General features: G+C 40.8%; 1 protein-coding gene and 5 non-coding genes across 6 annotated transcripts in view; all 6 read right to left on the reverse strand.

The window, feature by feature from the left end:
* The window catches only part of LOC119162118 (uncharacterized), a 231,908-nt gene that overhangs the window by 67,234 nt on the left and 152,042 nt on the right, over positions 1-12,632 (reverse strand). The window lies entirely within an intron of this gene.
* Positions 1,280-1,352, reverse strand: TRNAL-CAA (transfer RNA leucine (anticodon CAA)). Its single transcript has one exon. It is a non-coding gene; the product is annotated as a tRNA-Leu (tRNA).
* TRNAS-CGA (transfer RNA serine (anticodon CGA)) lies at positions 3,586-3,658 on the reverse strand. The gene has a single exon. It is a non-coding gene; the product is annotated as a tRNA-Ser (tRNA).
* TRNAL-CAA (transfer RNA leucine (anticodon CAA)) lies at positions 4,399-4,471 on the reverse strand. The gene has a single exon. It is a non-coding gene; the product is annotated as a tRNA-Leu (tRNA).
* TRNAS-CGA (transfer RNA serine (anticodon CGA)) lies at positions 6,702-6,774 on the reverse strand. The gene has a single exon. It is a non-coding gene; the product is annotated as a tRNA-Ser (tRNA).
* TRNAS-UGA (transfer RNA serine (anticodon UGA)) lies at positions 12,535-12,607 on the reverse strand. The gene has a single exon. It is a non-coding gene; the product is annotated as a tRNA-Ser (tRNA).

A 12,632-nucleotide genomic window follows, 5' to 3' on the forward strand; every position in this document is an offset into this window, starting at 1 on the left:
AAGTTACCAGCTGCTAGCAGGAATCGAACCTACGACCTTCGAATAACGCGTTCGATGCTCTAATCACTGAGCTATCACAGCGGCCGTCCCTCAATCCACTGTTTGGGGTTTATATGTGAACTTAGAAGTAGGAGTGACAGTCAGCGCCAATTATAAGCCAAACAACGAGTGTGAAAACACTCTTATTCACATGTTTGGCGTCACGTAGCACGTGAACTTATTATAAGCTGGTGCTGATGAATTGTCCCTCTTATACAACCTAAACACACCAAGTCTGCCAGTACGAGACCATCGTTCAGTGAAATAAGAAAGAGAAATGTATACCTAAGGGCTCGTATTTCCGTGTTTTAACACAATATTAATGAGATATAACAGACAGTAATGCCAAGGAATCTACAGGGGAAGTTATTAGAACCAATGGAATGTAAAAAAGAAGAAAGAAGAAAAAAAGTGGATGAAAAACTTACAAGCCGTGAGCAGTAATCGAACCTACGACCTTCGAATATTGCATTCGATGCTCTAACCACTGAGCTATCACAGCGGCCGTCCCTACATCCACTGTTCGGGGTTTATATGTGAATTTAGAAGTAGGAGTGACAGTCAGCGCCATCTATAAGCCAAACAACGAGTGTGAAAACACTCTTATGCGCATGTTTGGCGTCACGTAGCACGTGAACTTATTATGAGCGGGCAGCTGATTAATTGTCCCTCTTATACAACCTAAACATACCAAGTCTGCCATTACGAGACCCTCGTTCAATGAAATAAGGGAAAGAAGTGTATACCTAAGGGCTCGTTTTTCCGTGTTTTAACACAATATAATTGAGCTCTAACAGACAGTAATGCCAAGGAAAGTATAGGGGAAGATATTAGATCAAATTTTAATGTAAATACGAAGAAAAGTGGGTGAAAATATAAGTTGCCTTGGGATCCTGCCCACGGCAAGTTATCTTTTCACCCACTTTTCTTCGTATTTACATTAAAATTTGGTCTAATATCTTCCCCTATACTTCCCTTGGCATTAGGGTCTGTTCGATCTCATTAATATTGTGTAAGAAATTGGAAAAACGAGCCCTTAGGTATACACTTCTTTCCCTAAATATATATATATATATAAGGGAAAGAAGCGTATACCTTAGGGCTCGTATTTCCGTGTTTTAACACAATATTAATGAGATATAACAGACAGTAATGCCAAGGAATCTACAGGGGAAGTTATTAGAACCAATGGAATGTAAATAAGAAGAAAGAAGAAAAAAAAGTGGATGAAAAACTTACCAGCCGTGAGCAGTAATCGAACCTACGACCTTCGAATATTGCGTTCGATGCTCTAACCACTGAGCTACCACGGCGGCCTTCCCTCCATCCACTGTTTGGAATTTATATGTGAAGTTAGAAGTAGGAGTGACAGTCAGCGCCATCTATAAGCCAAACAACGAGTGTTAAAACACTCTTATTCGCATGTTTGGCGTCACGTAGCACGTGAACTTATTATGAGTGGGCAGCTGAATTATTGTCCTTCTTATACAACCTAAACACACCAAGTCTGCCAGTACGAGACCCTCGTTCAGTGAAATAAGGGAGAGAAGTGTATACCTAAGGGCTCGTATTTCCGTGTTTTAACACAATATTATAGAGATATAACAGACAGTAATGCCAAGGAATGTACAGGGGAAGTTATTAGAACCAATGGAATGTAAATAAGAAGAAAGAAGAAAGAAAAGTAGATGAAAAAGTTACCAGCTGTGAGCAGGAATCGAACCTACGACCTTCGAATAACGCGTTCGATGCTCTAACCACTGAGCTATCACAGCGGCCGTCCCTCCATCCACTTTTTGGGCTTTATATGTGAATTTAGAAGTAGGAGTGACAGTCAGCGCCATCTATAAGCCAAACAACGAGTGTGAAAACACTCTAATTCGCATGTTTTGCGTCACGTAGCACGTGAAATTATTATGAGCGGGCAGCTGATTTATTGTCCCTCTTATACAACCGTAACACACCAAGTCTGCCAGTACGAGACCCTCGTTCAGTGAAATAAATAAGGGAGAGAAGTGTATACCTAAGGGCTCGTATTTCCGTGTTTTAACACAATATATGGAGATATAACAGACAGTAATGCCAAGTAATGTACAGAGGAAGTTATTAAAACCAATGGAATGTAAATAAGAAGAAAGAAGAAAGAAAAGTGGATGAAAAATTTACCAGATGTGAGCAAGAATCGAACTTACGACCTTCGAATAACGCGTTCGATGCTCTAACCACCGAGCTACCACAGCGGCCTTCCCTCCATCCACTTTTTTTGGTTTATATGTGAATTTTGAAGTAGGAGTGACAGTCAGTGCCATCTATAAGCCAAACGACGAGTGGGAAAACACTCTTATTCGCATGTTTGGCGTCACGTAGCACGTGAACCTATTATCAGCGGGCAGCTGATTAATTGTCCCTCTTATACAACCTAAACACACCAAGTCTGCCAGTACGAGACCCTCGTTCAGTGAAATAAGGGAGAGAAGTGTATACCTAAGGGCTCGTATTTCCGTGTTTTAACACAATATTAATGAGATATAACAGACAGTAATGCCAAGGAATCTACAGGGGAAGTTATTAGAACCAATGGAATGTAAATAAGAAGAAAGAAGAAAAAAAGTGGATGAAAAACTTACCAGCCGTGAGCAGTAATCGAACCTACGACCTTCGAATATTGCATTCGATGCTCTAACCACTGAGCTATCACAGCGGCCGTCCCTCCATCCACTGTTCGGGGTTTATATGTGAATTTAGAAGTAGGAGTGACAGTCAGCGCCATCTATAAGCCAAACAACGAGTGTGAAAACACTCTTATGCGCATGTTTGGCGTCAAGTAGCACGTGAACTTATTATGAGCGGGCAGCTGATTAATTGTCCCTCTTATACAACCTAAACATACCAAGTCTGCCATTACGAGACCCTCGTTCAATGAAATAAGGGAAAGAAGTGTATACCTAAGGGCTCGTTTTTCCGTGTTTTAACACAATAATATTGAGATCTAACAGAAAGTAATGCCAAGGAATGTACAGGGGAAGTCATTACAACCAATGGAATGTAAATAAGAAGAAAGAAAAAAGAAAAGTGGATGAAAAAATAACCAGCCGTGAGAGGGAATCGAACCTACGACCTTCGAATATCGCGTTCGATGCTCTAACCACTGAGCTACCACAGCGGCCTACCCTCTATCCACTTTTGTTTGGGTTTATATGTGAATTTTGAAGTAGGAGTGACAGTCAGCGCCATCTATAAGCCAAAGGACGAGTGGGAAAACACTCTTATTCGCATGGTTGGCGTCACGTAGCACGTGAACCTATTATCAGCGGGCTGCTGATTAATTGTCCCTCTTATACAACCTAAACACACCAAGTCTGCCAGTACGAGACCCTCGTTCAGTGAAATAAGGAAGAGAAGTGTATACCTAAGGGCTCGTATTTCCGTGTTCTAACACAATATAATGAGATCTAACAGACAGTAATGCCAAGGAATGTACAAATGAAGTTATTAGAACCAATGGAATGTAAATAGGAACAAAGAAAAGTGGATGAAAAAAGAACCAGCCGTGAGCAGGAATCGAACCTACGACCTTCGAATATCGCGTTCGATGCTCTAACCACTGAGCTACCACGGCGGCCTTCCCTCCATCCACTGTTTGGGGTTTATATGTGAATTTAGAAGTAGGAGTGACAGTCAGGGCCATCTATAAGCCAAACAAAGAGTGTGAAAAAACTCTTATTCGCATGTTTGGCGTCACGTAGCACGTGAACTTATTATGCGCGGGCAGCTGAATAATCGTCCCTCTTATACAACCTAAACACACCAAGTCTGCCATTACGAGACCCTCGTTCAATGAAATAAGGGAAAGAAGTGTATACCTAAGGGCTCGTTTTTCCGCGTTTTAACACAATATAATTGAGATCTAACAGACAGTAATGCCAAGGAAAGTATAGGGGAAGATATTAGACCAAATTTTAATGTAAATACGAAGAAAAGTGGGTGAAAATATAAGTTGCCTTGGGATCCTGCCCACGGCAAGTTATCTTTTCACCCACTTTTCATCGTATTTACATTAAAATTTGGTCTAATATCTTCCCCTATACTTCCCTTGGCATTAGGGTCTGTTCGATCTCATTAATATTGTGTAAGAAATTGGAAAAACGAGCCCTTAGGTATACACTTCTTTCCCTAAATATATATATATATATATAAGGGAAAGAAGCGTATACCTTAGGGCTCGTATTTCCGTGTTTTAACACAATATTAATGAGATATAACAGACAGTAATGCCAAGGAATCTACAGGGGAAGTTATTAGAACCAATGGAATGTAAATAAGAAGAAAGAAGAAAAAAAAGTGGATGAAAAACTTACCAGCCGTGAGCAGTAATCGAACCTACGACCTTCGAATATTGCGTTCGATGCTCTAACCACTGAGCTACCACGGCGGCCTTCCCTCCATCCACTGTTTGGAATTTATATGTGAAGTTAGAAGTAGGAGTGACAGTCAGCGCCATCTATAAGCCAAACAACGAGTGTTAAAACACTCTTATTCGCATGTTTGGCGTCACGTAGCACGTGAACTTATTATGAGTGGGCAGCTGAATTATTGTCCTTCTTATACAACCTAAACACACCAAGTCTGCCAGTACGAGACCCTCGTTCAGTGAAATAAGGGAGAGAAGTGTATACCTAAGGGCTCGTATTTCCGTGTTTTAACACATTAATTATGAGATATAACAGACAGTAATGCCAAGGAATGTACAGGGGAAGTTAGTAGAACCAATGGAATGTAAATAAGAAGAAAGAAGAAAGAAAAGTAGATGAAAAAGTTACCAGCTGTGAGCAGGAATCGAACCTACGACCTTCGAATAACGCGTTCGATGCTCTAACCACTGAGCTATCACAGCGGCCGTCCCTCCATCCACTTTTTGGGCTTTATATGTGAATTTAGAAGTAGGAGTGACAGTCAGCGCCATCTATAAGCCAAACAACGAGTGTGAAAACACTCTAATTCGCATGTTTTGCGTCACGTAGCACGTGAAATTATTATGAGCGGGCAGCTGATTAATTGTCCCTCTTATACAACCTAAACACACCAAGTCTGCCAGTACGAGACCCTCGTTCAATGAAATAAGAGAGAGAAGTGTAAACCTAAGGGCTCGTATTTCCGTGTTTTAACACAATATATGGAGATATAACAGACAGTAATGCCAAGTAATGTACAGAGGAAGTTATTAAAACCAATGGAATGTAAATAAGAAGAAAGAAGAAAGAAAAGTGGATGAAAAATTTACCAGATGTGAGCAAGAATCGAACTTACGACCTTCGAATAACGCGTTCGATGCTCTAACCACCGAGCTACCACAGCGGCCTTCCCTCCATCCACTTTTTTTTGGTTTATATGTGAATTTTGAAGTAGGAGTGACAGTCAGTGCCATCTATAAGCCAAACGACGAGTGGGAAAACACTCTTATTCGCATGTTTGGCGTCACGTAGCACGTGAACCTATTATCAGCGGGCAGCTGATTAATTGTCCCTCTTATACAACCTAAACACACCAAGTCTGCCAGTACGAGACCCTCGTTCAGTGAAATAAGGGAGAGAAGTGTATACCTAAGGGCTCGTATTTCCGTGTTTTAACACAATATTAATGAGATATAACAGACAGTAATGCCAAGGAATCTACAGGGGAAGTTATTAGAACCAATGGAATGTAAATAAGAAGAAAGAAGAAAAAAAGTGGATGAAAAACTTACCAGCCGTGAGCAGTAATCGAACCTACGACCTTCGAATATTGCATTCGATGCTCTAACCACTGAGCTATCACAGCGGCCGTCCCTCCATCCACTGTTCGGGGTTTATATGTGAATTTAGAAGTAGGAGTGACAGTCAGCGCCATCTATAAGCCAAACAACGAGTGTGAAAACACTCTTATGCGCATGTTTGGCGTCACGTAGCACGTGAACTTATTATGAGCGGGCAGCTGATTAATTGTCCCTCTTATACAACCTAAACATACCAAGTCTGCCATTACGAGACCCTCGTTCAATGAAATAAGGGAAAGAAGTGTATACCTAAGGGCTCGTTTTTCCGTGTTTTAACACAATAATATTGAGATCTAACAGAGAGTAAAGCCAAGGAATGTACAGGGGAAGTCATTACAACCAATGGAATGTAAATAAGAAGAAAGAAAAAAGAAAAGTGGATGAAAAAATAACCAGCCGTGAGAGGGAATCGAACCTACGACCTTCGAATATCGCGTTCGATGCTCTAACCACTGAGCTACCACAGCGGCCTACCCTCTATCCACTTTTGTTTGGGTTTATATGTGAATTTTGAAGTAGGAGTGACAGTCAGCGCCATCTATAAGCCAAAGGACGAGTGGGAAAACACTCTTATTCGCATGGTTGGCGTCACGTAGCACGTGAACCTATTATCAGCGGGCTGCTGATTAATTGTCCCTCTTATACAACCTAAACACACCAAGTCTGCCAGTACGAGACCCTCGTTCAGTGAAATAAGGAAGAGAAGTGTATACCTAAGGGCTCGTATTTCCGTGTTCTAACACAATATAATGAGATCTAACAGACAGTAATGCCAAGGAATGTACAGATGAAGTTATTAGAACCAATGGAATCTAAATAGGAACAACGAAAAGTGGATGAAAAAAGAACCAGCCGTGAGCAGGAATCGAACCTACGACCTTCGAATATCGCGTTCAATGCTCTAACCACTGAGCTACCACGGCGGCCTTCCCTCCATCCACTGTTTGGGGTTTATATGTGAATTTAGAAGTAGGAGTGACAGTCAGGGCCATCTATAAGCCAAACAAAGAGTGTGAAAAAACTCTTATTCGCATGTTTGGCGTCACGTAGCACGTGAACTTATTATGCGCGGGCAGCTGATTAATCGTCCCTCTTATACAACCTAAACACACCAAGTCTGCCATTACGAGACCCTCGTTCAATGAAATAAGGGAAAGAAGTGTATACCTAAGGGCTCGTTTTTCCGCGTTTTAACACAATATAATTGAGATCTAACAGACAGTAATGCCAAGGAAAGTATAGGCGAAGATATTAGACCAAATTTTAATGTAAATACGAAGAAAAGTGGGTGAAAATATAAGTTGCCGTGGGATCCTGCCCACGGCAAGTTATCTTTTCACCCACTTTTCTTCGTATTTACATTAAAATTTGGTCTAATATCTTCCCTTATACTTTCCTTGACATAAGGGTCTGTTCGATCTCATTAATATTGTGTAAGAAATCGGAAAAACGAGCCCTTAGGTATACACTTCTTTCCTTATATATATATATATATATATATATATATATATATATATATATATATATATATATTTAAGGGAGAGAAGTGTATACCTAAGGGCTCGTATTTCCGTGTTTTAACACAATATTAATGAGATATAATAGACAGTAATGCCAAGGAGTGTACAGGGGAAGTTATTAGAACCAATGGAATGTAAATAAGAAGAAAGAAGACAGAAAAGTGGATGAAAAAATTACCAGCTGTGAGCAGGAATCGAACCTAAGACCTTAGAATAACGCGTTCGATGCTCTAACCACTGAGCTATCACGGCGGCCGTCCCTCCATCCACTTTTTGGGCTTTATATGTGAATTTAGAAGTAGGAGTGACAGTCAGCGCCATCTATAAGCCAAACAACGAGTGTGAAAACACTCTTATTCGCATGTTTGGCGTCACGTAGCACGTGAACATATTATGAGCGGGCAGCTGAATAAATGTCCCTCTTATACAACCTAAACACACCATGTCTGCCAGTACGAGACCCTCATTCAATGAAAATAAGGGAGAGAAGTGTATACCTAAGGGCTCGTATTTCCGTGTTTTAACACAATATTAATGAGATATAACAGACAGTAATGCCAAGGAATGTACAGAGGAAGTTATTAGAACCAATGGAATGTAAATAAGAAGAAAGAAGAAAGAAAGGTGGATGAAAAAATTATCAGCTGTGAGCAGGAATCGAACCTACGACCTTCGAATAACGCGTTCGATGCTCTAACCACTGAGCTATCACAGCGGCCGTCCCTCCATCCACTTTTTGGGCTTTATATGTGAATTTAGAAGTAGGAGTGACAGTCAGCGCCATCTATAAGCCAAACAACGAGTGTGAAAACACTCTAATTCGCATGTTTGGCGTCACGTAGCACGTGAAATTATTATGAGCGGGCAGCTGATTATTTGTCCCTCTTATACAACCTAAACACACCAAGTCTGCCAGTACGAGACCCTCGTTAAGTGAAATAAATAAGGGAGAGAAGTGTATACCTAAGGGCTCGTATTTCCGTGTTTTAACACAATATATGGAGATATAACAGACAGTAATGCCAAGTAATGTACAGAGGAAGTTATTAAAACCAATGGAATGTAAATAAGAAGAAAGAAGAAAGAAAAGTGGATGAAAAATTTACCAGATGTGAGCAAGAATCGAACTTACGACCTTCGAATAACGCGTTCGATGCTCTAACCACTGAGCTACCACAGCGGCCTTCCCTCCATCCAGTTTTTTTTGGTTTATATGTGAATTTTGAAGTAGGAGTGACAGTCAGTGCCATCTATAAGCCAACGACGAGTGGGAAAACACTCTTATTCGCATGTTTGGCGTCACGTAGCACGTGAACCTATTATCAGCGGGCAGCTGATTAATTGTCCCTCTTATACAACCTAAACACACCAAGTCTGCCAGTACGAGACCCTCGTTCAGTGAAATAAGGGAGAGAAGTGTTTACCTAAGGGCTCGTATTTCCGTGTTTTAACACAATATTAATGAGATATACCAGACAGTAATGCCAAGGAATCTACAGGGGAAGTTATTAGAACCAATGGAATGTAAATAAGAAGAAAGAAGAAAAAAAGTGGATGAAAAACTTACCAGCCGTGAGCAGTAATCGAACCTACGACCTTCGAATATTGCATTCGATGCTCTAACCACTGAGCTATCACAGCGGCCATCCCTCCATCCACTGTTCGTGGTTTATATGTGAATTTAGAAGTAGGAGTGACAGTCAGCGCCATCTATAAGCCAAACAACGAGTGCGAAAACACTCTTATGCGCATGTTTGGCGTCACGTAGCACGTGAACTTATTATGAGCGGGCAGCTGATTAATTGTCCCTCTTATACAACCTAAACATACCAAGTCTGCCATTACGAGACCCTCGTTCAATGAAATAAGGGAAAGAAGTGTATACCTAAGGGCTCGTATTTCCGTGTTTTAACACAATATAATGAGATATAACAGACAGTAATGCCGAGGAATGTACAGGGGAAGTTATCAGAACCAATGGAATGTAAATAAGAAGAAAGAAGAAAGAAAAGTGGATGAAAAAGTTACCAGCTGCTAGCAGGAATCGAACCTACGACCTTCGAATAACGCGTTCGATGCTCTAATCACTCAGCTATCACAGCGGCCGTCCCTCAATCCACTGTTTGGGGTTTATATGTGAACTTAGAAGTAGGAGTGACAGTCAGCACCATTTATAAGCCAAACAACGAGTGTGAAAACACTCTTATTCGCATGTTTGGCGTCACGCAGCACGTGAACTTATTATGAGCGGGTGCTGATGAATTGTCCCTCTTATACAACCTAAACACACCAAGTCTGCCATTACGAGACCCTCGTTCAATGAAATAAGGGAAAGAAGTGTATACCTAAGGGCTCGTTTTTCCGCGTTTTAACACAATATAATTGAGATCTAACAGACAGTAATGCCAAGGAAAGTATAGGCGAAGATATTAGACCAAATTTTAATGTAAATACGAAGAAAAGTGGGTGAAAATATAAGTTGCCGTGGGATCCTGCCCACGGCAAGTTATCTTTTCACCCACTTTTCTTCGTATTTACATTAAAATTTGGTCTAATATCTTCCCTTATACTTTCCTTGACATAAGGGTCTGTTCGATCTCATTAATATTGTGTAAGAAATCGGAAAAACGAGCCCTTAGGTATACACTTCTTTCCTTATATATATATATATATATATATATATATATATATATTTAAGGGAGAGAAGTGTATACCTAAGGGCTCGTATTTCCGTGTTTTAACACAATATTAATGAGATATAATAGACAGTAATGCCAAGGAGTGTACAGGGGAAGTTATTAGAACCAATGGAATGTAAATAAGAAGAAAGAAGACAGAAAAGTGGATGAAAAAATTACCAGCTGTGAGCAGGAATCGAACCTAAGACCTTAGAATAACGCGTTCGATGCTCTAACCACTGAGCTATCACGGCGGCCGTCCCTCCATCCACTTTTTGGGCTTTATATGTGAATTTAGAAGTAGGAGTGACAGTCAGCGCCATCTATAAGCCAAACAACGAGTGTGAAAACACTCTTATTCGCATGTTTGGCGTCACGTAGCACGTGAACATATTATGAGCGGGCAGCTGAATAAATGTCCCTCTTATACAACCTAAACACACCATGTCTGCCAGTACGAGACCCTCATTCAATGAAAATAAGGGAGAGAAGTGTATACCTAAGGGCTCGTATTTCCGTGTTTTAACACAATATTAATGAGATATAACAGACAGTAATGCCAAGGAATGTACAGAGGAAGTTATTAGAACCAATGGAATGTAAATAAGAAGAAAGAAGAAAGAAAGGTGGATGAAAAAATTATCAGCTGTGAGCAGGAATCGAACCTACGACCTTCGAATAACGCGTTCGATGCTCTAACCACTGAGCTATCACAGCGGCCGTCCCTCCATCCACTTTTTGGGCTTTATATGTGAATTTAGAAGTAGGAGTGACAGTCAGCGCCATCTATAAGCCAAACAACGAGTGTGAAAACACTCTAATTCGCATGTTTGGCGTCACGTAGCACGTGAAATTATTATGAGCGGGCAGCTGATTATTTGTCCCTCTTATACAACCTAAACACACCAAGTCTGCCAGTACGAGACCCTCGTTAAGTGAAATAAATAAGGGAGAGAAGTGTATACCTAAGGGCTCGTATTTCCGTGTTTTAACACAATATATGGAGATATAACAGACAGTAATGCCAAGTAATGTACAGAGGAAGTTATTAAAACCAATGGAATGTAAATAAGAAGAAAGAAGAAAGAAAAGTGGATGAAAAATTTACCAGATGTGAGCAAGAATCGAACTTACGACCTTCGAATAACGCGTTCGATGCTCTAACCACTGAGCTACCACAGCGGCCTTCCCTCCATCCAGTTTTTTTTGGTTTATATGTGAATTTTGAAGTAGGAGTGACAGTCAGTGCCATCTATAAGCCAACGACGAGTGGGAAAACACTCTTATTCGCATGTTTGGCGTCACGTAGCACGTGAACCTATTATCAGCGGGCAGCTGATTAATTGTCCCTCTTATACAACCTAAACACACCAAGTCTGCCAGTACGAGACCCTCGTTCAGTGAAATAAGGGAGAGAAGTGTTTACCTAAGGGCTCGTATTTCCGTGTTTTAACACAATATTAATGAGATATACCAGACAGTAATGCCAAGGAATCTACAGGGGAAGTTATTAGAACCAATGGAATGTAAATAAGAAGAAAGAAGAAAAAAAGTGGATGAAAAACTTACCAGCCGTGAGCAGTAATCGAACCTACGACCTTCGAATATTGCATTCGATGCTCTAACCACTGAGCTATCACAGCGGCCATCCCTCCATCCACTGTTCGTGGTTTATATGTGAATTTAGAAGTAGGAGTGACAGTCAGCGCCATCTATAAGCCAAACAACGAGTGCGAAAACACTCTTATGCGCATGTTTGGCGTCACGTAGCACGTGAACTTATTATGAGCGGGCAGCTGATTAATTGTCCCTCTTATACAACCTAAACATACCAAGTCTGCCATTACGAGACCCTCGTTCAATGAAATAAGGGAAAGAAGTGTATACCTAAGGGCTCGTATTTCCGTGTTTTAACACAATATAATGAGATATAACAGACAGTAATGCCGAGGAATGTACAGGGGAAGTTATCAGAACCAATGGAATGTAAATAAGAAGAAAGAAGAAAGAAAAGTGGATGAAAAAGTTACCAGCTGCTAGCAGGAATCGAACCTACGACCTTCGAATAACGCGTTCGATGCTCTAATCACTCAGCTATCACAGCGGCCGTCCCTCAATCCACTGTTTGGGGTTTATATGTGAACTTAGAAGTAGGAGTGACAGTCAGCACCATTTATAAGCCAAACAACGAGTGTGAAAACACTCTTATTCGCATGTTTGGCGTCACGCAGCACGTGAACTTATTATGAGCGGGTGCTGATGAATTGTCCCTCTTATACAACCTAAACACACCAAGTCTGCCAGTACGAGACCATCGTTCAGTGAAATAAGAAAGAGAAGTGTATACCTAAGGGCTCGTATTTCCGTGTTTTAACACAATATTAATGAGATATAACAGACAGTAATGCCAAGGAATGTACAGAGGAAATTATTAGAACCAATGGAATGTAAATAAAAAGATAGAAAAGTGGATGAAAAAATAACCAGCCGTGAGCAAGAATCGAACTTACGACCTTCGAATATCACGTTCGATGCTATAACCACTGAGCTACCACGGCGGCCTTCCCTCCATCCACTTTTTTT

Source organism: Rhipicephalus microplus, chromosome 3 (assembly GCF_043290135.1).
Source record: "Rhipicephalus microplus isolate Deutch F79 chromosome 3, USDA_Rmic, whole genome shotgun sequence".
Taxonomy (NCBI): domain Eukaryota; kingdom Metazoa; phylum Arthropoda; class Arachnida; order Ixodida; family Ixodidae; genus Rhipicephalus; species Rhipicephalus microplus.